Genomic DNA, 25,041 nt, shown 5'->3' on the forward strand with positions numbered 1-25,041 from the left:
AATGTCTTAGGATAGACACAATTTGGGATGATACGATGTGCAGGTACTGAGTTTCATTTATGAAAAATTGACAGGTAATTATCATTTGACTCACACAGTATTGCATTTCCTGTTCACACAACAAGCACCGTGCACATGGGAGTAAGATGTGTAGTTTGGTGCATTCATCTATAGTAAACTGACTGTCAGTTTGGCTGAAGATCTTCACCTGGAGTAATCTTTACTGTAAATGAAAATCAAGTGGTTCATTCATAAAGTGATCTAAGTCCCAAGACCCTTGTATAAATTTTCTTTGGTTATTTTGTAGGCTAAGCAGTAGCAAACATAGAGGAAGACAAATCCGTCAAGAAGCTGTGCAGAAAGAAAGTTAACAGAATTAAAAATACATTATTAACCTAATACATGAATCTCTTTGGATAAATGAAAAAGTCCATAAAATGTGTGGTGATTAACCAGTTCTTAACTTAATTGTTACACTGAAATTAAAAAGAAATCAAATAATTGTCCAATCTATAAATAATAAAAATTAAAATGAAGTTAAACAGAAATTATGAACAATTTTGTCTGTACATGGTAATATCTAAACAAGCAGTAAGTTCATTACAGAGACATTCCTAAACACACACCTACACATATATGTATTTGTGTGTTTGTATCTATAAGTTTTATATATGTATTATATATATATATGTATACATATATACATATATATATGAGAGAGTAAGTAGTGAAAATAGTAACATAAAAGTAATAATGATCTTCTTCTACACAGTAGTACAAAAAGAAGGTAATTATTATTATTATTATTATTATTATTATTATTATTATTATTATTATTATTATTTCAAATTAGGAACAAGCTTGCTTTACATGTCAATCCCTCCCCCTCTCCCTCTCCCTCTCCCTCTCTTTCCCCCAACTCTCCACCTATCCCCACATCCCATCCTCCCTCCACTCCCCAGGCAGGGTAGGGCCCTCAACAGGGGCTCCCTAAAGTCCACCACATCATCCTGGTCCAGGCCTAGGCCCTCCCCCATGTGTCCAGGCCAAGAGAGCATCCCTTCATGTGGGATGGGCTCTCAAAGTCCCTTCTTACACCAGGGAAAATACTGATCCACTACCAGGGGCCCTATAGTGTTCGGAGGCCTCCTCATTGACATCCATGTTCAGAGGGCTGGATTAGTCCCTTGCTGGCTGTCCTCCCAGACAGCAGTCTGGGGTCCATGTGCTCCCCCTTGTTCAGGCCAGCTGTTTCTTTGGTTTTCACCAGCCTGGTACCGACCCCTTTGATCTTCATTCCTCCCTCTCTACAACTCGGTTCCAGAGTTCAGTTCAATGTATATCTGTGGGTGTCTGCCTAAAAGACAGTATTTTTATTGGAAATTATTTACCCAAATCTGCACATTTTGGGATCAGATTTAAAGAAGTAAATATGTACTCGATCTAATGAAATAGTTCATCTACCTGAGGCTATAACCTTTTAAAAGTTGGGAAAAGAAGGGGTGGAAAGTATGTGAACACGTTTTAAGCATTGAAAAGATTCAAATGCCTGGAAAATATAAATGTAAACTTCCTTTAGACTGCAAAAGGCTAAGATTTTTAAAAAGCTTTTGAGTAGGTTTACACTATTTGTCTTTTCTTCCTAAAGCAGATTAACTGCTTTTCTTTCTTTCCTTCTTCTTCCTCCTTTCTTTCTTTCTTTCTTTCTTTCTTTCTTTCTTTTTTAACTAGATTAGAAGTTTCAAATTATATCTGACAAAGTGAATAGGTAATGATATCTGCCTCATTCACCAAAGAAACAAATGTTTTGTTTCCCAACTCTAATTCTGTATTTTGTAGTAAGCTGGGGTGGTATAATACACACTAGTATTATTGTAAAACAAGAGTTTATTACTTGGCTCAGTAAGCTGATCTCTGGAGAAGTGTACAAGTGCTTTGAAATAAAATAAAAACTACTTAATCCAATCTTCTCTCATACAATGTCTCTCAAGGAGAACAGACACAGTCTGTTAAAATAACAAAGAATGCAGAGTTTCCATTCCTGGACAAAGTGTCCTCATTCAAACTTGCACTCCAATGCTTCTTTGCAATTCTTCTCAACTTCCCTGGCTGTAGGGAAACGTGATTCCCCGATACTTCCTGGATTTTGTGTTGTGCTAACTGACAGAGCTTTTTCACATCTCACAGACCTGGTGACACCTAAATGACACACACTTTGGACTGTCTTGTTGTGTGGAAAAGGGAGATAAAGGAAGGTGGAGAAAACGAAAACAGGTGGGCAAGGGCAAGGTGGCATTCTGAAGCATTCCAAAGATCAGGGACAAGCTTGGGATAATTGGGAGAGAGAAAGCCATAGCTGCAGTAAAATTATTTCATAAAGAGTGTCCAGTTACAAGCCCAGTCCAGACTTCTCCAATTCAGCAGCCATAGAATGAGACTTCACAAAAGAAGTGACATCTTCAGTCTTTACCCAAGATCTGAGCAGGGACTAATATAATTTAAGTGTCTTAGTTGATCAGTGCTAGCTTTAGCATAACTGTAGACATAGGATGATGAGTACAAAAAGCTATTTCCAGATTTACAAGAAAAGAAGAAGTAATTTTAAATTAAATTCTATTTAGTCCCATATCTACATCATGGCTAGGTTTTGGCTCTTGTTGTGTACTAGCTATTCCATTGGAAGATATTAAAAACAATGCTTGTTTCCAGTTTCAGAGCAATTCTGAACAATGAATTTTCCTACTGACTTTCCCACTTTATTGCAATAGGTCTTTAACGTATTCCTTCCTCAAAGACTTTTGCAAAGTGTATTCAAATAGAAAAATCATGAAGGTTGAGATGTGATTTCCACAAGATTACAAAAATGTAAAACAAATGTCAAAGGAAATTTTTGCAATTGCTTTTGATTACAGCATTTTGTGTTTCAGCAGCATTTTAGGGAATTCTTAAACCAGCATTTTTTTTTAACTAAACATAACCTCATTTGAACCTAGCCACATTTCTTTTCTCTTCCTGTCAGTCAGTTCCTTGTACTTCTCTTGAAATATTGTTTGTAAGACAGGACCCTAGGCAGAAAGCATTTGTTGGGCCAGCTGCCATTATAAACGAGGACCTTTCTGTGAGCTAGGATGGTCTTCAACAGTAAGGAGGCAAGGCCTCTGCTAGGTGTGTTTTATGAGACTTTATGTTCCCACCTTCAATGTGAGCATCTTACAACTCCTCCAAAAGAGAAAGGAATGAAGTGTGAACACAGTGTAGAGCCTGGAGCTTTCATAGTCAATGAGAGTATTTGTTTTCCTCTCACTGGAAGTTGAGCAGTGGCTAGAATTACTAATGGGGCTGCTACTTACCAAAACGTATCTGTGTCATTGGGTGTATATTTTTGCCCAGTTCTGAACACGATTCTATTGTAGCACCACAATAAAGTGCTTCCTTTCAGCTAATGAGTTCAAAACTGAATCTAATCTTTGTAGTTATATGAGTAAGCAGGGCAACTCATTCCCACTGGGGAGAGTGGTTCTCTGTGTCACAAAGGAGGCCAGGTGGAATGAAAATGCACATCTCCTCCATCTCTTTTTTAGTTTCAGCTCCATGAAAGCCTGAGTTCCTCCAAGTTTCACCCAATCCACTGCTGATTTGACATCATGCTTACTAACTTTCTGTTTAACAAACACCAGAAATTGCACAAGGATTGTAATTTTGAACTTGGTCTATTGGTGCCAAATTGCCTGAAAATAATAATTAGAGACAATTTAACATAATGCATACAATGGCACCAGATAAATTATCCCTACAGAACATTAATTGTATTCATTAAACAGAAAGGGATAAAATTCTAAGGTCACACCTCTTATACCACTGTTTTCAGGCATCATCTTTAACATCCCTCTTAATGATGTAGGGAAAATAATGTTATTTAACCAGTAAAATTGTGGATTTGGATGTTAGTTTTAACTTAAGGTTCTATTTAAATTCATTTAAAATATTCAAGTTGTGTTTCTGATAATGTTTTAAGGTTTCATGCTTTGGAATTTTCCTTTATTATTACTGTGTGCTTTCAATCTCTTCAGTATCAAAATAATTCAAGATTTTACTATTGAAGCTGTGTTTTAGTTGCAGCATTTATTGCTGTCTGAAACAGCACATTTTAATTTATTGGAGCATGTGTGCACATACACATGCTTGTGAAACACATACACTTGTGTTCATGCATGCATACATGTATGCATACATGCATACATCTGAGGTAGATGTCACATATCTTTCTCGTTACTCTCCACCTTAGTTGTTGAGCAACATCTCTCACTGAACCAAAAGTTATCAATTAGATAGGATAGCTGACCAACGAGCCATAAGGCTACTCCTATCTCTGTCTCCCTTGTAATGGGTTTAGCCATAGCACTGGGAATTGCCTGTGGATGCTGGAGATCAAACAAATACAGGTCCTTCATGCTTACAATGTAAGCATCTTACTGACTAGGATATCTTTCCAGCTCTTGGCTTGTTTTTTGGTGACATGTCACTGTGCTGTCAGGTGTATGAGAACAGGGACTTAGTCCATCTCTTTCTCCAGCAGAGCCAGGTTCACAGTACAGATGTTGGATAAATATAACTTAATGAACACAACACTGGTCATTAAAAAATAGATTTGTAAATTGATGTCATTGTGTAATATTCAGGGTGTTTCTTTTTACCTGTGGTCCTGTATTACTCACGAGAAAATGGAATGAAGGCTTGATGTATATCTAAGGCTTTGATGGAACTTAGCTAAGTGACTTCTGTATAACTTTATTCATGGCGTGGTTTGAATCCTAGGTGAACCTCAGGAACACTGACACCTGCTTCTGTGGCTTAAGTAATCTGAATCCTTGAGAAGTTCTACTAAACTGTCTTTCAAAATCTACTTCAATTACCTTCTCTTAAGCAAAAATGAATACTTCTACTTACCCCAAATGTAGATTTATGTAGTTATCTCATTGTACACAGAGTATTTATTTTATGGTCTATTTACAGCTTGGTATAGCTTCTACAAAACAGTAAATGTCTGGAACCCATATCATGATAATTTCTTCATCAAAGTATGATAATTATACAAGAAATTATGAAATATAGTTTAAGCTTACTAAGTATGTTGAAGTAATGTAGAGAAGACCAACATAGCCTATGAGCAAAGCAGACTTGGTAGGAAGTCAGATAGCCTAGAATTCAAGCATGGTGGGTGGTGTGGCAAATGATAAGAAATTAAAGATTTCATAATTTTGAATGAGTTAAATAGCACTGGAGATTTTAAAGAGGGTGATATGATCTGAACTCTATATTTTAAAGATCATTCTGATTACGATATGAAGAGTATATTTTAAAAGAGCTCAAAATTAAGTAGCCTGTTATATACCTGCTGAAGAGGTCAAGACGAGGGACTCCATTCATTCACACTAAAGGACATTAGAGAAGATGGGAAGAAACTGGCTTAGATGTTTTAGAAATAATATCCTAAACATATCAGATAAGATGAAGAAAGGAAATTGTAGTAATGGCAGTGACAGGCCAGAAGTAATTTAATTGTATTACACTATCATTTACTGATTGGGATGAGTAACAATGGGTTGGAATTATATTTGAAATCAAGAGGTGTTTTTATTTCCATATGCTTTCTCTGCCTTTAATTTTATGTTTTTTCTAAAACTTTTGATATATGGAACTTATACAATAACATTCCTAAACAGAAATTTTATCATACTAACTTTTAGCTTATATCTGAACTCATCTACATTAGAGTCTAGCAATAAATAAATAGAAATTGAATATTGGTGTCAAATTATAAATGAAAAATTTTATATATACTTATTTACATCATTTAATTATTCTATCATGAACTTATAATTTAGCTATTTTAAGATTTTATACCAAGATAGGATAGTAGTCGATGCGATTGGTCACTGCAAAACAAGTGGGGTATAACTTCCCTGGGAATTCTATATGATGCTCCAAGCATCCAGATAATTCTGACTTTCCCTCTATATGTTTAAAGAGTTGGAGGACAGTGAGCAGTAAAAATATCTCTACCAAGGTTCAACAAGTTAAAAAAAATATACAATAGAGATCACAACTCTAACAACTGTATCATTCCTCTTAATCTAAAAGGGAAGTCATGAGAGTTTGCTTCAAAATTCTCCATATCTTTAACTAAACATGGAAAGGCCATCAGTCAAGTTACTGTGATAGTACCAACCTTGTGATACCACTAAGGTAAAAAAAATTCTATATATTATTAGATGTAATGTAGGAAAACGTCTCATGATTTTAAAACAAATGCTATGCAAAGTGAAGTCACATAAACGAGACAGTAGATTGATTTTCATGGCTTATTTAATAGCACATTGTGAATTCAAAACAAAGCTGGTCTCCACCTCATAATGTTCACACCTGGTGCTGTAATAAATTCATAGCATTTCATGGACTATGGCTGTAAATGCTTCCCTAATTTCCACTCATGCATTGTTAATGTTTAATATAATTTACAGGTAATTTCCATGTCATTGAATAAAATTTTATTTTACTGAACATTTCCTAGGCTCTTGGCTTTTTTTTTACTTACCTTGCTGTGAATTTTCTAAAATATTTTCATCTAAAAATACCAAAGAAGAAGAAGAAGGTGAGGAAAAATTCTACAATCTTTAAGGCTGCAAGACTCCAACTTTAACCTTCCTGATGTGATTAAGTCATGATTGTATCTGTGTAATTTAAGTTTTTAGAAGTTAGACTGTATATCATAGGATGATAGAATACATAGGAAGACAGAAACTGACTCCTACTACACATTTCTTCCACAAAATAATAAGAGTATAAAGAAACTACAACTTCCTCCTCTCCTGTACATCAAAGTGATGTATCACATTCTTAGATTTGTTTTAAGTTAGAAAAATAACTTATACTCAAAAAAATTAAAAATTCAAACACTGAGGGTTATACAGATGTAACAATTCTGACATTTTATTTTTGGGTGTTTCAATATTCAATGCATAGTGCAATGACAAATGCAAGAAAGTATGCATACTATATACTATTAGTGGGTCCCATCCCATATATTATAATTTCTGCTGGGAATTACCACTTAACAGAATGTTCAATAATTTTTGCATACATAATTCACTAATTGACATCTTCTGTTTATTGCATAGCTTTAAAAGTCTTTGAATGAAGCAACAGGTTTACAAGCACTTTTGTTCCAAAATTTTAATGATATATACTAACTACCATCCAAATCATAGTATTTGTTGGTCTACATCAAAGATGTCACTGTGATACCACATCGAACAACTTTGTTTTAAACTATTACTGGAAAAGTTAATTTTCTACAATGAACCTCAAATGAAATTGAATCAGTCACTCTTTTGGATATCTCTTAGGATATTGCCAGGCTATTCATGTTGTCTTCTAGATGCAAAGGTAAACATTTATTAATTACTACTGATGCTAAACATTTACACTTGTACAGATAAGCCTAATTTTTACCCTCCTAATAAAAAGGCATTTGCCTTTGTTTTAATGTCATGTTCAAAAAATGTCTACCAAATGAACTGGATTTCTATCCTCTCCAGTGATAGAACCAAACACACAGTATGTGCTGATTAAGAAGATAACGTTTGAGCTGAAAAGCAAAACATGAGCAAGGTAAGCCAAGCAAGCTTATTCACCAAGGAAACATCCAGATTCAATCACACTCCCTGTGCAACACTCTTCATAAGTAAAAATTTAATTGACAAATTGTTAACCTATTATTCCCTAAAAATTGTGTCTGCATTACCAATATGAGAAGACTAAACATAAAAAACATGGTAACTATTCTATAAATCAATGTTAAAATAAAGATGCTATCCAGTTTATAATTCTTGATTTACTGAGTCTATTTCACAATGTTTATTTCTTGTTTAAAAGTTTTTAGGAAGACAGTAGAGAATACACTAAAATGATACAGCATTGTTGTAAGAATGGCTGTTCTTCACTTGAAAATAATTCCTATTATTATCCATAATTGTCCAGCTGTCCTCATCTTGGTAGCAACACTCTTTGAAGACATTTTTCAGGACAAGAATAATAAAAACAATGTAGATAAGAATGGTTTATATGTAGTTGGGGTGGTAAAATGGAATTAGATCATTCACATTGAATATGTGATGATTTGAAAAGGAGACAGAAGCCACAGATCCAATGATTACTCAGGGAGGGTGACGACAATTTATTATAGGCTGGTTTATGGATCACTGCATGCTTTAAAGATATAAAAACAGGAAATGGAACTCAGTTGTCATAGAAGGATATATTTAAGATGGATGGCAGAGACTATTAAAGTCTGAGTTTCCTTCTTGGGAAATGCATAAGAACATTGTGAATAGCTATGTAGTATTATTTTTATATCATCTTTGCTGGCTAATTCCACATCCCACTTTAGCAATATAAATGTTATGATTTCTCTCCTCGTTATAAGTTTTCACGATTTAACTAGTAATTCTTACAACTGAATTCTGCAGGATCTTTAACTATCCAAGTGACACTGGTTAAAAGTAATGCCCACACACTCCCATCACCATGTGTGAGTTGAAAGGTCAACAGCAGACCCTGAATTCTTTCTGGATCAAAGTGTGGGGAGGGGAGAAATGGAATGGATATTTTTTGGTAATCTTAAAGGTATAAAATGAGTCATTATCATCATTCTTTTTAAATATGGTTCTAATTGAAACAAAATTATAGTATTTCCTTTGTCCCTTTCTTCTCTTCAGCCCTTCCAGCTACTTTTCCTGAACCTAGCTTATGTTCCCCATTCTCAAGTTGATAGCCTCTTTTTTTTTTTACTATGGTTACATACATATGTTTGTATGTATATATGTATTTGCATGTGTATTCACAAGTATATAAATATTCCCTGATGGGTCTATTATTGGTTTTGTGTATACATTTTTGGGGGGCTGATCACTCTGCATTGGAGAACAGATAATGGGGCTCATCTTAGGAATACACTGTGGGTATGTGGCCATCCACTAGAACATGTTGGTCCTTTAAGAGTCCACACTTTTAAAGAGAGCTACCTCTCCCTGTCCTGGCTGCAGTTAGTTATCAACACTTTTTCAGGTTGGGGTGAGATTTTGATGTTTTTGTCTCTTCTTTGTGCTGGCATGTTGTCTGGCTTGAGTTTGCATGGTATCACAGCTACTGTGAGTTCATAGATGCAACTGCCCTCTTGTGTCTAGAAAATACATTTCCCTGGTAGTCATCTGGTTCCCCTAACTCTGACATTCTTTCTGTGGTCTTGAAAGCACACATACATGCTTGTGTAAGGAAATAAGGAAGCAGTTAAAAATACTAAACGGTCCAAAGATGCGGAGAGTATCTTTAGAAGACTGCCTTGTAAACCCAGGCCAGTATCATGTCACACAGAGTCTAGTGGCAGCTCACATGTTTATGCACATCTGCAGGCTGTTAATCATGAGTATAGTTGGAATGTGGGAGGATTTCAGTCCCAGTCCGAATCAATGCTCCTTTGTAAGGTTAATATATTTATTGTGAATTTAGAAACAAGGCCCATCTTGTTATTTTTATGCTTCTTGTAGCAAGTGAGATGGTAGTGAAAGAGCATCGAATGTTCTAGAAATTCATAACTCAATTGTATTCCATCTACAGTCATTATAATTTAATGACAATTAAGTTCTATATTTCACTAAAAGGGAGACACAAGTACAGTAAGATGGGGTGAAATATCATCAGGAGGACCATCAGGAGGGGATTAGAAACATTGGAAACAATGAGAAGTTGTTAAACTACAGGGAAGTCTCAAAAAATTCCTCAGGATACATCTTAGAGCTGATAGCTGGGATGGCACTCCAGCACTGTTCTCACTTAAGGAAGTCAGTCTTCCTTCTTCATCATGGAATAGTGCCATATGTAGTCTGCTTCTAGCAAGTGAGGAATGAATACTTCTTCAGCAAAGGGTAGTTCATGGAGGACTTAGTTAAGAAGTGTCAATCACCTAAATGTCTTGCATCCAATAAATAATAATAATAATAATAATAATAATAATAATAATAATAATAATAATAAATACTAGCATCATTGCTAAGGGGTCTTGGAGTGCACTGATTGTGCCATTCATAGTTCTGTTTTCATCTTTTACTATTACATTTCTCTTTTAGCTGCACTGTATTGTTGATTTCTTTCCAGCTTTTAAAATCATCATTTATTTTCAAGTTCATTGATATGACTCTGAGCAATGTGTTTCTTGACTATATTTTGTGATCAGTTGTTTCCTATATCTTTCACTCTTCCACTCCTTAGATTCAAAATATTACCTCCTTTTAAGATTTAAACTTGAGTTGAATTTTGTGGGGTTTTTTGGCTTTTTTTTGTTCTTTTGGTTTTCTTTTTGTCCACATAATTCAATTAAACCCTTCTGAGGTAAGGAAGTAAGTAAGGCTGAGGCCTGTCAGGGGAAAATAACCTGTAAATCTGAAAATGTCCTGTTGTTGTTATGATATTGATTTATACCCAGGACTTTTATTTTAATTAATTAATTTAAAAAGTTTTAATATATGCATATAATTACTTACATGTAACTTTGTGTACCACTGTGTGCCTGGTGCTCATGGAGGCCAAAAGAATATTTGGATCCCCTAGAACTTGAGTTACAGATGATTGCTAATGTAGATGCTGGGAATCAAATCCAGGTCTTCTGGAATAACAGCCAGTGCCCTTAACAACTAAGTCATTTTCCAGACCCTAATTAGTAAACCTTTTTGCAATACTCATTTCTCCCCTTACCCCCAATCCCTTCCCAGAAGCACTGACAGACATCTTCTGGACAGAATGTCTGAATTATAAAATGGGGGAAATTTCTCAAACTCCCAATGGTTGCTACTAATCACCCACTGTTCCTTAAATCTAGGATCATAAGCACTAGATTTCCTGGGACTTTCCCAATTTCAGGGAGGTTCTCTGTGTTTCTCAAAATTATTAACATGCATCTTATAGACTGGTTGCTTTTTTAAATATTTATTTTCCCTAACATTATAACTGAGTAACTAGCTCATGGAAAAGATTTTTCATTTTTGGTTATGTACATAACTGATTTTCTTTTGACTCTAGTTTCTATATATATTCTGTCATATTCACATTTCTCTTCATTATCTTCCTTTCAGAATATTCATCCTCTTGGAATTCTGAGTGCATACAATATATCCCAAATTGGCATGTTTTACTTGTTCAAATTTCTGATTGGTTGTTTTATCACCGAATGCACATTAAATATTTTTGTCAAGATATTTCTCTCCATTATTCCAAAGAAAACATATGAGATAGTGGCAGCTTTTAAAAACAAGTCAATAATGATTTATTTGTAGTTTTAAAGAGTGTCTTTTAATACTACTACTATTAGTAGTATGTGATATTGTCAATATCAGAACATCTTTTCTTCTCCCAATGAGTTATTTATAGTATGATCTTGACAACAGAACCTCTATACCCTAAGTATCAAGTGTCATACCTGAATTCCTATTCTGATAATTTCCATTTAATAAGCAGTCATTGAATAGTCATCATTTACAACTATTTTTCTTTATATAATCTTGACCACAAGATACATTAAATTTCTGTAACATATTTTTATATTGTTTCCTACTTTTAGACATTTGCAGCTTTTGATCATTCTAAATTATAATTTTGGAAATTAATTTTCTTATGATGTATCTTTAACATAATACTTTTTCTTTTCAATGCCAAGGAGGGAAGCAGATGACCATCCTAAATATGTGTGCTCAGGCTTAGGAATTTCAAAACACATTTACAAAGTTATTGATCAGCCATCATTTAGTATATTCTCTTCTAGACACTAATACAAGAATGAGCAGTATGCATAAAATTCCCAGTCCACATGAGTTAAAATAGTATGTAAGATGGAAATTGAGTAGTTGTAGGTGCTAATAGCTAAAATAAATTAGAAAGTGATACTGTGTTAAAAGATGTTTATTATATCTTTTAATCAGGACCAGTGCCTTACTTCATGCTATAGCTACAAACTCCAAAGATAGTGATGAAGAAAGATTTATTCTTCACAGCTCTAGACACTGAAAAGTGCAAGATTGAGGAGCAATGGAGTTTCTGTATGTTGAGGACCTGCCACCTGCAAGTGGCAACTTCTCAATGTATTCTTGCATAGTGGAGACAGATACTAACTCTATAGTATCCCTTGTTATGATCCATAACCCAATTACTTAGTTCTTCACTCTTGGGCAGATTATACTTCAATGCTCTCACCTTGGCACACATTCAGATTGGAGTGGTTTCAACTCATAAATGAGGGGCAGAAATACATATAAATTCTGTCCATATATATTGAATTTATCAAAATGGTGACTAATGAATGATCTGAAGAAATGGAGAAAGAGGACTATAGATAGATGGGGATGATAGGGGGTGATATTCCGAAGGTACTGGTTATGTACCTTATTAAGCAGGTCCATTGTGTGTGTGTGTGTGTGTGTGTGTGTGGTGTGTGTGTGTGTGTGTGTGTGTGTGACAGAAGAAACTTGGATCTATAGAGAGAACGCCTACATGCAATAAGTTACAAGAATGAGATCCATTTTTGGATGGTCTCACAATAGTCAAAGAAGCAGTTTGGGTCTTATGGAGTATCATCAGCATGTATCCCACTTCTACAACAACAAAATAAATGAAGACTCTCTGTTCTTGAAGTGTTTTAGAGTCATTTAGAAAATGGACAAAAGTGGCTGGAGCATAGATGAGCAGTGCTTGTAGTTGTGTTCTGACTGTACTTTGAAGGCTGATCGGACAAGATCAATAAATTTAGGAAGGTGGAATTAATAGGAAGTGGAATTCAAGATTCAATGTATAGCAATTATAATGATAGAACTAAGTTAAATAAGATGTAGAACATTATGAGAAAAAGTGGCAGCTGCGATGAGACTAAGACAGCAGAAGGTTGAGCTAGACATACTTTAATTAATAGTCTCTTCTAAAAGAGGATTTATTTAATTTTAATCATATATATAGGATGTGTGTGTGTGTGTGTGTGTGTGTGTGTGTGTGTGTGTAAAACAGTAACTTTAGAGGATATAAAAGGGGGTCAGATCTTCTAGATCAAGGAGTTACAGGTATTTTGAGCCATCAGATTTAAATGCTGAGAACTGAATTCAGATCTTCTGTAAGACGATCTGATGAGCCATCTCTTCAGTCCCTTGGCTCATATTCATTATTGAATATTCAATAGATAATGGGTTGTAGATAATCAAGTGCATGGTTTTGTAACTGAATGTGAAATTCAGACAAGTAGGGGACTACGGGATAGGGTTTAGTGTGTAAAGGAACTTGTACAAACACCAGGACCTGACTTCAGATTGTCATCACCCAAGTAAAATCCAAGGGATAATAGTATAACAGTAACCCAGTACAGGAAAAGAAAATTAAGTCACATTGCTGTGTAGCACTGCCTGCAAATCTATATTAAGCAGTGATGCCTAGCTGTTGAATTATCATGAATGACACTGTCTGAAAGAAATGGTGATGAACTATAGACAAAGAAACACACACACACACACACACACACACACACACACACACACACACCACTTGTTGGGTAAGGGCATTGAAATTCAAGGATATAGGGATTAGAGATATAAATTTGGGGTATGGTTTACATAGGGTACATGATTTTGTGTAAATTAAATTATGTCACCTCTGAAATAAATCAAAATAACAGTACAGTAAATTAAATTCAGATCCAGAAAGAAACTTTTAAAAAGCCAAATGATGATTTCTTTGGAGGGAGAGGGAGTTTCCAGCTGTATTGGTGTAGGCAAAAGACCAAGTAACTATGACCACTTTTAACTTATGATAAAATTTAGACTTTCAAAGACATATGGCACTAACCTGCTTTATCTTTCCAAAAAGCTATTTCAAAAGATTTACATATGTTCCCTTCTCAACTAAGATTTTCCTTCACAGTGTTTTACAAAATGGCATATTCCCTTAGTTTTTATAAATCTGCTAAAATAGTTGCTTTTCACCATATATTTTATGATTTCTAAAAAATTATTTCTACGAAATATTTGAAGTTATTAAAAACATATATCTCTCAATTACCATGAAATGTGGTTGTTAGCATACAGGTAAATAAAGAAAGTAGTAAGCTGTTACTGAATTCAGAAACCAAACGTTGGTAAATTTGCATCTAGATTAGAAAATGCACTTCATGTCAGAATTTTGAAATTCAAGGAAGTTTCCATTTTTATAAGACAGTCCTAACTTATACTAAACATAATCTAGCACAAGAGAATCCTTTTGTGACCAAAAGAAAAAAATCCTCCTTATTTTGTTGGTCCTGTAAATGTTTAAAGATAGATGGCTATCATGTTCCTGCAAGCATTCTGTAGCCCCATCACTCTTTCGTTTTGCAGACTAAACATTGCAGTTTTTTCTAAACATTCCTTATGTGACACCATGTCTAGCCCTTTTACTATCTCAGTTGCCCTGTGTATTAGCTTCAATTTGTCAATGTCTCTTTTAAAGAATGGCAAACTGAAACCAAACACAGACTCCAAAATGCTTTGGATCAGTGTATACTGGAGTGCAAATTTTCACCCCAGTATTACCACAACTCAAAATGGTTAAAATGGCCTAAGATTAAAATTACTACTGGCTTGCAAGCAACTTTGTATTGAATCTCTTCATTGATTCATCATGAACTAATAAAATGAGCATAATCCAACACAGATAATATTTAATTTTTAAGCAGAGTTGAAAGAATGTACCTTTTAGCCACTATAAATTTCTCTTTATTTCTTTATTGCATTGTGGTATTTAATAATACTGTTAGTTCAACTAAAATTTGGTAGTTGAAAATATAAAAGAAATTATATATATATATATATATATATATATATATATATATATATATGCCAAACTACCTCAAAATAATCTACAACTAATTGAGAAGTTACTGCTTAAAGAGGTCAAAAAAGAGAATGCAAAAGTCTACAGAACGAGTTGCAGGACAATCTCCAAAGCAATGCAGAGAAACCCTTTCTTGAAAAACAATGCAAAAATATCCAAAATCATACCCTTGAATGGTGATCTCTGTATGTGTGTGTATGTGTGTGTTGGTGTGTGTGTGTGTGTGTATGCGTGCATAAATATTATATAATTTGGAGTGTTTAAAAATTAAAAGGGCAGAATTATTTAATTTTACTGAGAATCATTAAATTGTACATTTACAATGGGCACATTACAATAAAATAAGGTTTAAAAAATAATCCTGCCAAAGAAATTGGACCTACACATAAAATAGTCTTATTTAAAATGAGCGATCTAGTCAGGAATGGTGGCATATGTATTTCATTTCCCCACATGGGTAGCAGAGGCAGGCTGATTTCTGTAATTCAAGCCTGACCTACTTAGGGACTTCCAAGTAAAACAAAGCTAATAGTGAGACCCTGCCTCAAAAAAAAAACCTAAAAATAAATAACATAAGCACAGATTTGTTATAAATAATACACACATAGCAAAAAATTGGAATCCAATCAAATGATGTCCCACTATAAGTCACTACAGAATTGAAATTCACGAAACTACACAACACCAATGTATGCACAGTACAAGGACTAAGGTAAAATAAATAAATGTTACAAATAGGCACTGTCAAAAATGTAGAGAAATAGATATGAAGTGGGAAATGGCAAAATGGGGGCACTTTAATTAGGCAGTAGCAGAAGAAAAGGAAGAAAAAAAGAGAGAGAAGAGGGTAAAACAATAATAAAGATTGAAAAACTCATAAGAGATCATAATATAACTCCCCAAAAACCTATAGTATACATAGAGTTTAAATATTTTTTTCTGCTGAATTGACAATGCTCCCCCAGGAACAATGCACCATCTAACAAAACCCCCAACACTAAACATGAGAAGCCTTCTTTTGAGTTGTTGGTCAGGGTTTTCTAAGAGACTATCTAAACATTATGGGCTATTACTATTACCCTTGGTTGTCCTTTAAAAATGGAAAATACTTTGAGCACATGTTGCAGAAGTTCTGTAGCTTGATCTATTTGAATATCTCCTCATTGAGGACTAACATTCATTTTATCAGAAGGAATCATATAAGCCTCCAATGAAGGGAGGCAACCAACAGTCCACCCAAACTGTAATGCCTATGACCCACATTTATGACCAGAACAGTATAACCCTAAAGGTGGATTAGCAGCATACATACCATGTGGTAACCCACAGCTCTGGAATTAGAATGAAAACCTGCTCAATGCAGGGAAAATCTTTCCTGACACTGGAAACCTAGCCAACTACCTAAAACTAATGTCATCATGGATCTTGGAGGAGAACATAGAACTGAGACTTTACTAAACCAGCACAATCCTGTTCTGCATTCTACACAGGTGAATGCAGTTCTCACTCCTTATCAAGAAACTAGTTTTTGCAATGGAGAAAGACCCTCACAGAAAACAACAACTTCACTCCTCTCCAACTGATACATCCAAAAGGAAACTCTTGAGCCTAAGGCTCAGTAGTCAATGGGAAATAGGCAGTAGAAAGATTGTTAAGAGACAGAGGTTTCTGTGACATTGTGTCTCATGGAAGTGTCAGAGAAACTATGCCTATGGAGTCTCACCATCATTGCTGATTCAACATGACTTGAACAAGAACACCAGTAGACATATTAATGTGTAAATGTGGGAAACTCAAGAGTGCTCAACCCCAAACAGAGAACTACAGGAGAGTGAAGCTGTTAATTGGTTATCCAAAACATAGCCTTGAAAACACAAACATGAAAGCAGAATTACATGGAGTAATAAGGTTGTATTATATAATTAGGAATACACACATTCAACACACACACACACACACACACACACACACACACACACACACACACACACACACTCCAAAATCTAGCAAAAGTTGAAGAAAATGGGGCCATAATTTGAAAGAGCTCAAGGTGGGTATGTGGAAGGCATTGGAGGGAGGAAGTAGAATGGGGTGAAGTGATGCAATTATATTAAATTCTCAAAAAACAATTATAAAAATGGGAGAATTTAGAAGACATATTGATGATGGGACCACAAAATGCAAAAAAAAAAAAAAACCCTGAGCATGATATAAGACAAAGTTTTCTTCAGCAGTTATGTTACTCTATGTTCACTTAACTGATTTAAAACACACATATAGTAAAAACCTACACACAATTCTTTAGGGAAATTTTATATATAGTCACCAAGACTAAGAGCAATAGAATCATCTTTCCATAGATGACTTTGTCAAAGTAAATTATAGGACATAGAAACAATAGAATGCTGCTGTACTTTTTTGTTTTCAGCTAATCTGTCACTCTGTTGCTAAGTCTAGACTTATCACTCTATCACCTAGGCTGCTCTCAAATTACACTCCTGTCTCCATCTCTTCCGGCAGAGAATAAATGCATAAGCTGCTATACCCAGCTGTAGAATGCTTTAAGGGATAATATTGAATGGAATTTCAAACAATGCCAACAAAGGATACATTTTTAATGCTTCAAATATGTTGATATGTAAACAAATTTATCTGAAAACACTACTGTGTTATTCTATTTATTTGACATTTGGAAAGCAAAACACTGAAATTGCTTGACAAATTTGAAGAGTGGAGATGATTTAATAAATGAACCATGAAGAATTGTTGATTTTTTATTAATTTTTATTTAATTTAAAAAATCTTATTTTACACACCAATTCCAGTTCCCTCTCCCTCCTGCCCTCCCACTCCCCCCACCATCTCTCCATCCCACCCCCAATCCACTCCTCAGAGAGCGTGAAGTCTTCCATGGGGGATCATCAAAGTCTGCCACATCATTTGGGTCAGGACCGAGCCCCCCTCTCTCCCCCGTATCTAGGGAATGGACTCCAAAAAGTCAGTTCTGGACAAGGGATAATTACTGGTTCCACTACCAGAGGCCCTATAGATTGCCCAAGCCACCCAACTGACATCCACATTCAGGGAGCCTGATTCCATCTTATGCAGGTTCCCGAGCTGTTAGTCAGGTGTCCATGAGCTCCTACTTGCTCAGGTCAGCTGTTTCTGTGGGTTTCCCCCAGCATATTCTTGACCCCTTTGCTCATCACACTTCCCTGTCTACAACTGGATTCCAGGAGTTCAGCTCAGTGCTTAGCTGTGAATCTCTGCTTCTGATGAAGCACAATGAATTGTGAAGGCCTTGTAACTATTTTATATGTAGCTGTGATAACATATTCATGACTATTTATTTTCAAACCCTGTGGAAACATACAACATAAAGTAAAAACTTGAGTACATGGGAATTTTGAGTATTTGCATGATAAAAAGTTACAGGTAATACAGAATGTATATATTAATCCAGTGTTACAAACTGAAGACAAAACCTCACTGAAGCAGATGAGAAAAGGTGCTGATCTGAGTCACACTGTGCATGAAAGCCACTCAAATAGCCTATAACTGGTAAGTAGTTAAGCTGGGGCATATATATATATATATATATATATATATATATATATGATTTCTATTCGCCAAGACAAAAGGAAAAGGAACAATCTACTGACACACTACAACATGCCTGATCTCAATGCACTATCTAAGTGTGAGAACACTCACTCAAAAGGCAAATTGTGATAATGAGTCAACTTACATGCTGCACTTGAAAGGCAAAGCTGCGGCCGTGATAGAAAATTGGTCACTTATTAACAAGACTTGTAGTTGGGAAATGATTAACTCCAAAGGGGCAGAAAGAAGTTATCTTTCTCAGATAACTAAAATATTCTGAGTCTTGATCATGACAATATTTACACAACTTTACATACATGAATAATCTCATAGAGTTGTACTCCACAGTGAGAACATTTTATTGTATACAACACCTTGGGACATTTTTTAAAGAATGACTGTTAAGCTAGTTGTGGTGTTCCAAGCCTCTAATTGCAATTTGAATATTCAGAAGCCTGAGGTAAAGGGGTTGCTGAGAGTTTGGAGCCACTCTAGATGGTGTAGTGAGTTCCAAAACCAAAACAGTATGGGACACAGTGTGAGACCATGTCTCAAAAACCTAGAAGAAAACAATGAGTGTCAGATTAACAATGTAATGTATACTTTCCAAACAAAAAAAAAGAGAAAATAAACTAGAACAAATAGAACTGTACCTCTGGGCATTTTCCTAATTCAGAAAAAGAAGCTACATTTTGATATCCTAGGTTGTTCAGACTTCTACCACAAATTACTACATGTAACAATAGGACCTTAAAAGCTTGAGGTTTATTATCTTATACTTTTTAAACTAGGAGTCTAAAGTCAGATGTCTGTAGGACTGATTACCTTTTCTCAAAACTATGAAGACTGAGCCTATTCATTCTTTTCACCTAGTTGCCAATAGTCTTAAAATCCTCTGGTTGGCAGATGGATTTTTTTTTCTGTCATGTTCTGTTCGGTTATCTTCCCTGCACAGATCTGCCTCTGTAACTGACTGTAATTTCTTTTAAGAAAATAAGGACAGACACATGTTGGAATGAAGTATACTTCAATGACAGCATTGTAACTTGATAATACCATAGATCTCATCTCCAAATCAGGTCACACTCACTGGAGAAAAGAACGAGGAAAACAAGGATGAAGGAGAAAACAAGGAATAAGATGCAACTCCCAAAGTCATATTCCTAATGACATATTTCTGCCAGGTAGTTTCTACTGATTAAAAATTCCAGATCCATATAAATAATACCACTAGCTGGAGATAATATCTTCAACCCATAAGCCTTTAAGAGACTTCTCATGTTTAAAAAAGAAGAGTCTTTTCCTCAGTATCTCCTAATGCAAAACTCAGGTTGTATATTTTGGAAATGGTCTAAGATTTCCAAAGTCAAAGCAGTATAAACTTTGAAACTGCAAGTAAAGTGTTACCTTAGACTCAATGCAAATATTTTGTAGTATGTTTCATTGTTGGACAGCTTTATGTAATCTTGACACAAGCTAAAGTTATCTGAAAGAAGGGAACCTCTTCTGAACAGAACACCATTACACTGAGTGAGGTCAACAATTAATAAATGTGATCTCACAAAACTTAACAGATTGCATACAGCAAAGGATGTCATTATTCAGTCAAAGCAGCAGCCCCATTTCCAAAATATGCAAGGAACTCAAAAAACTAGATGTCAAGAAAACAAATAGTCCAATTTTTAAAAAATGGTACACAGGATCACAGACCAGACCAGGTGAGCTATCCCCTGCTTCTACCCAACTTCTGTCCTAAGCACCATCCACCCAGATCCCTCCAGGCTTGTCCCTGCTTGAAACAGACAGGCCCAGGCAGGGAGGAGCTCCCTGAATCTGGGAACAGGACACTCTTCCTTCCCCTTCCGCTGACTCGTCACAGACCAGACCAGTTGAGCGATCCCCTGCTTTTACCCAACTCCTGTCCTAAGCGCCATCCACCCAGATCCCTCCAGGCTTGTCCCTGCTTGAAACAGACACGCCCAGGCAGGGAGGAGCTCCCTGAATCTGGGTACAGGACACACTTCCTTCCATTCCCAGCGACCGATCTGCCTGGAGGATCCCTATGGAGGCCTAACTCCTGCAGAGTGAGCAGACTACGAGGAGAGGCAAGACCATCCAGAGCTTCGGACATTGAATTCCTGGCCCACACACACTACAGAGTAACAAGAGGAGATAGAGAGATCCTTCCTGCACTCACTGGAAAAAGATATGGGAAGAAGACAGAATAAGAACTCACTCAACAACAGAAAGACCAATATGACACCACCAGAATCTAGGGACTCCACTCCAGCAAGACCTGAAAAGCCCAACATAGTGCATGAAGATGAGATGGACCTCAAAAATTATCTGAGCAAGATGATAGAGACCTTCAAAGAGGAAACAAGAAAATCCCTTAAAGAAATAGAAGAAAAAGCAAGCAAAAAATTACAGGAAATAGAGGAAAAGACAAACCAAAAAATTCAAGAAATAAACAAATCTCTTAAAGAAGCTAAAGAAACCCAAGATAAAACAACCAAACAAGTGAAGGAAGCTCTTGAAACAGTTCAAAGCATGAAAGCTGAATTAGACACAATAAAGAAAACACAGAATAAGGCGATGCTGGAAATGGAAAGACTGGATAAATGATCAGGATCTAAAGACGTGAGTATAACTAATAGAATCCAAGAGACAGAAGAGAGAATCTCAGCTATTGAAGACTCGCTAGAGGATATACATTCATCAACCAAAGAAAACCTCAAGTCCAACAAATCCCTAACACAAAATATCCAGGAAATATGGGACACCGTGAAAAGACCAAACCTAAGAATAATAGGTGTAGAAGAAGGTGAAGAAACACTGCTCAAAGGTACAGAAAACATATTCAACAAAATCATAGAAGAAAACTTCCCCAACCTACAGAAAGATATGCCTATGAAAGTACAAGAAGCTTATAGGACACCAAACAGACTGGACCTCAAAAAGAAGTCCCCCAACACATAATAATCAAAACTCCAAATCTACAGAATAAAGAGAAAATATTAAGAGCTGCAAAGGAAAAAGGCCAAGTAACATATAAAGGCAAACCAATCAGAATCACACCTGACTTCTCAATGGAAACTCTGAAAGCCAGAAGGTCTTGGATAGATACCCTACAAGCACTAAGGGAGCATGGATGTCAACCCAGACTACTGTACCCAGCAAAACTTTCAATCATTATAGATGGAGAAAACAAGATATTCCATGACAAAAACAGATTTAAACAATACATATCCACAAATCCAGCACTACAGAAGGCTCTGGAAGGAAAACTCCAACCCAAGGAACATAACTACATGCACAAGAACACAGGCAATAGACAATCTAATTTTGCCAAACACAAAAAGAAGCAGGAGGGCAAAATCCACACACAATGACCCCACCAACAATAAATCCAAAACAAACAATTACCAACAAACAATGGACATTAATATCCCTAAATGTCAATGGTCTTAATTTACCCATAAAAAGATATAGGCTAACAGAATGGATTCGAAGACAGAATCCATCCTTCTGCTGTTTACAAGAAACACACCTCAAATTCAAAGACAGGCGATACCTCAGAGTAAAAGGATGGGAAAAGATTTTCCAATCAAATGGCCTCAAGAAACAAGCAGGTGTAGCAATCTTAATATCTAACAAATTGGACTTTAAACTAAAATCAATCAAAAGAGATGAAGAAGGGCATTTCTTACTCATCACAGGAAAACTCCATCAAGATGAAATCTCAATCCTGAACATCTATGCTCCAAATACGAAGGCACCCACATTTGTAAAAGAAACATTACTAAAGCTCAAACCACACATAAAACCACACACATTTATAGTAGGAGACTTCAACACCCCCCTTACACCATTGGACAAAACCACTAGACAAAAACTTAACAAAGAAACAAAGGATCTGAAAGAAGTTATGACCCAACTGGTTTTAACAGATATCTATAGAACATTCCATCCAAACACAAAAGAATATACCTTCTTCTCAGCGCCACATGGAACCTTCTCAATAATTGACCACATAGTTGGCAGGAAAGAAAACCTCCACAGTTACAAAAGTATTGAAATAACCCCCTGAATCTTATCAGACCACCATGCATTAAAGCTGGAATTCAACAGCAATACGAATTGCAGAAAACCTACATTTGCGTGGAAAATGAATAACTCCAAACTGCACCATTCCTGGGTTGAGGAAGAAATAAAAAAAGAAATTAAAGACTTCCTAGAATTTAATGAGAATGTGGACACAACAAACCCGAACTTATGGGACACCCTGAAAGCAGTGCTAAGAGGGAAGTTCATAGCACTAAGTGCTCACATGAAGAAACTGGAGGAAAGTCACATTAGAGAATTGACAGAACAACTGAAAGCTTTAGAGCAAAAAGAAGCAAACACACCAAGGAGGAGTAGACGCCAAGAAATAATCAACCTGAGAGCCAAAATCAACAAAGTAGAAACTAGGAAAACAGTACAAAGAATCAATGAAACAAAGAGTTGGTTCTTTGAGAAGATCAACAAGATAGACAAACCTCTAGCCAAACTAATCAAAAGGCAGAGAGAGAGCATGCTAATTAACAAAATCAGAAATGAAAAGGGAGATATAACAACGGACACTGAGGAAATCCAGAGAATCTTTAGGTCATACTTTGAAAACCTGTATTCCACAAAATTGGAAAATCTAAAGGAAATGGACAGCTTTCTGGATAAATATCACTTACCAAAATTAAATCAAGATCAGATAAACAGTTTAAATCGACCTATAACCCCTAATGAGATAGAAGCAGTAATCAAAAGCCTCCCAACCAAAAAAAGCCCAGGGCCAGATGGCTTCACTGCAGAATTCTACCAGAAATTCAAACAAGAGCTAATTCCAGTACTCCTCAAACTGTTCCGCACAATAGAAGCAGATGGGATATTGCCAAACTCTTTCTACGAGGCTACAATCACTTTGATACCCAAGCCACACAAAGATAAGACTAAGAAAGAGAACTACAGACCTATATCCCTCATGAACATTGATGCTAAAATACTCAATAAAATATTGGCGAATCGAATCCAAGAACATATCAGAAAAATCATCCACCACGATCAAGTAGGCTTCATCCCAGGAATGCAAGGATGGTTCAACATACGAAAAACCATTAATGTAATCCACCATATAAACAAACTGAAAAAGAAAAACCACATGATCATCTCACTAGATGCTGAAAAAGCCTTTGACAAAATCCAACATCCCTTCATGATAAAGATCTTGGAGAGAACAGGAATAACAGGAACATATCTAAACATGATAAACGCGATATACACCAAACCAATAGCCAACATCAAACTAAATGGAGAGAAACTCGAAGCTTTTCCTCTAAAATCAGGAACAAGACAAGGATGTCCACTCTCTCCATACCTCTTCAATATTGAACTTGAAGTTCTAGCTAGAGCAATAAGACAAGAACAGGAGATCAAAGTGATACAAATTGGAAAGGACGAAGTTAAACTTTCACTATTTGCAGATGACATGATAGTCTACATAAGTGACCAGAAAAACTCTACCAGGAAGCTCATACAGCTGATAAACACCTTCAGCAAGGTAGCAGGATACAAAATTAACTCAAAAAAATCTGTAGCCCTACTGTATACAGATGATAAACTCAATGAGAAAGAAATCATGGAAACATCACCTTTCACAATATCCACAAGCAACATAAAATATCTTGGGGTAACACTAACCAAAAAAGTGAAAGACCTGTACAATAAGAACTTTGAGACTTTAAAGAAAGAAATTAAAGAAGATACCAGAAAGTGGAAAGATCTCCCATGCTCTTGGATAGGCAGAATTAACATAGTAAAAATGGCAATCCTACCAAAAGCAATCTACAGATTCAATGCAATCCCAATCAAAATCCCAACACAGTTTTTCACAGACATTGAAAGAACAATACTCAACTTTATATGGAAAAATAAAAAACCCAGGATAGCCAAAACAACTCTTTACAATAAAAGATCTTCTGGAGGCATCACCATCCCTGACTTCAAGCTCTACTATAGAGCCATAGTTCTGAAAACAGCTTGGTATTGGCACAAGAATAGACAGATAGACCAATGGAATCGAATTGAAGACCCAGATATTAATCCACTCACCTACGAACACCTTATTTTTGACAAAGGTGCTAAATCCATACAATGGAAAAAAGATAGCATCTTCAACAAATGGTGCTGGCACAATCGGACATGCAGAAAATTGCAGATTGATCCATACCTGTCACCATGCACGAAACTTAAGTGCAAATGGATCAAAGATCTCTCCATAAATCCAGCCACACTGAATCTTCTAGAAGAGAAAGTGGGAACAACCCTTGAACAAATTGGCACAGGAGAACGATTCCTGAACATCACGCCAGAAGCACAGACACTGAGGTCTGCAATCAATAAATGGGACCTCCTGAAACTGAGAAGCTTCTGTAAGGCAAAGGACAC

The sequence above is a fragment of the Cricetulus griseus genome, chromosome 2 (genome assembly GCF_003668045.3).
Source record: "Cricetulus griseus strain 17A/GY chromosome 2, alternate assembly CriGri-PICRH-1.0, whole genome shotgun sequence".
In the NCBI taxonomy this organism is placed as follows: domain Eukaryota; kingdom Metazoa; phylum Chordata; class Mammalia; order Rodentia; family Cricetidae; genus Cricetulus; species Cricetulus griseus.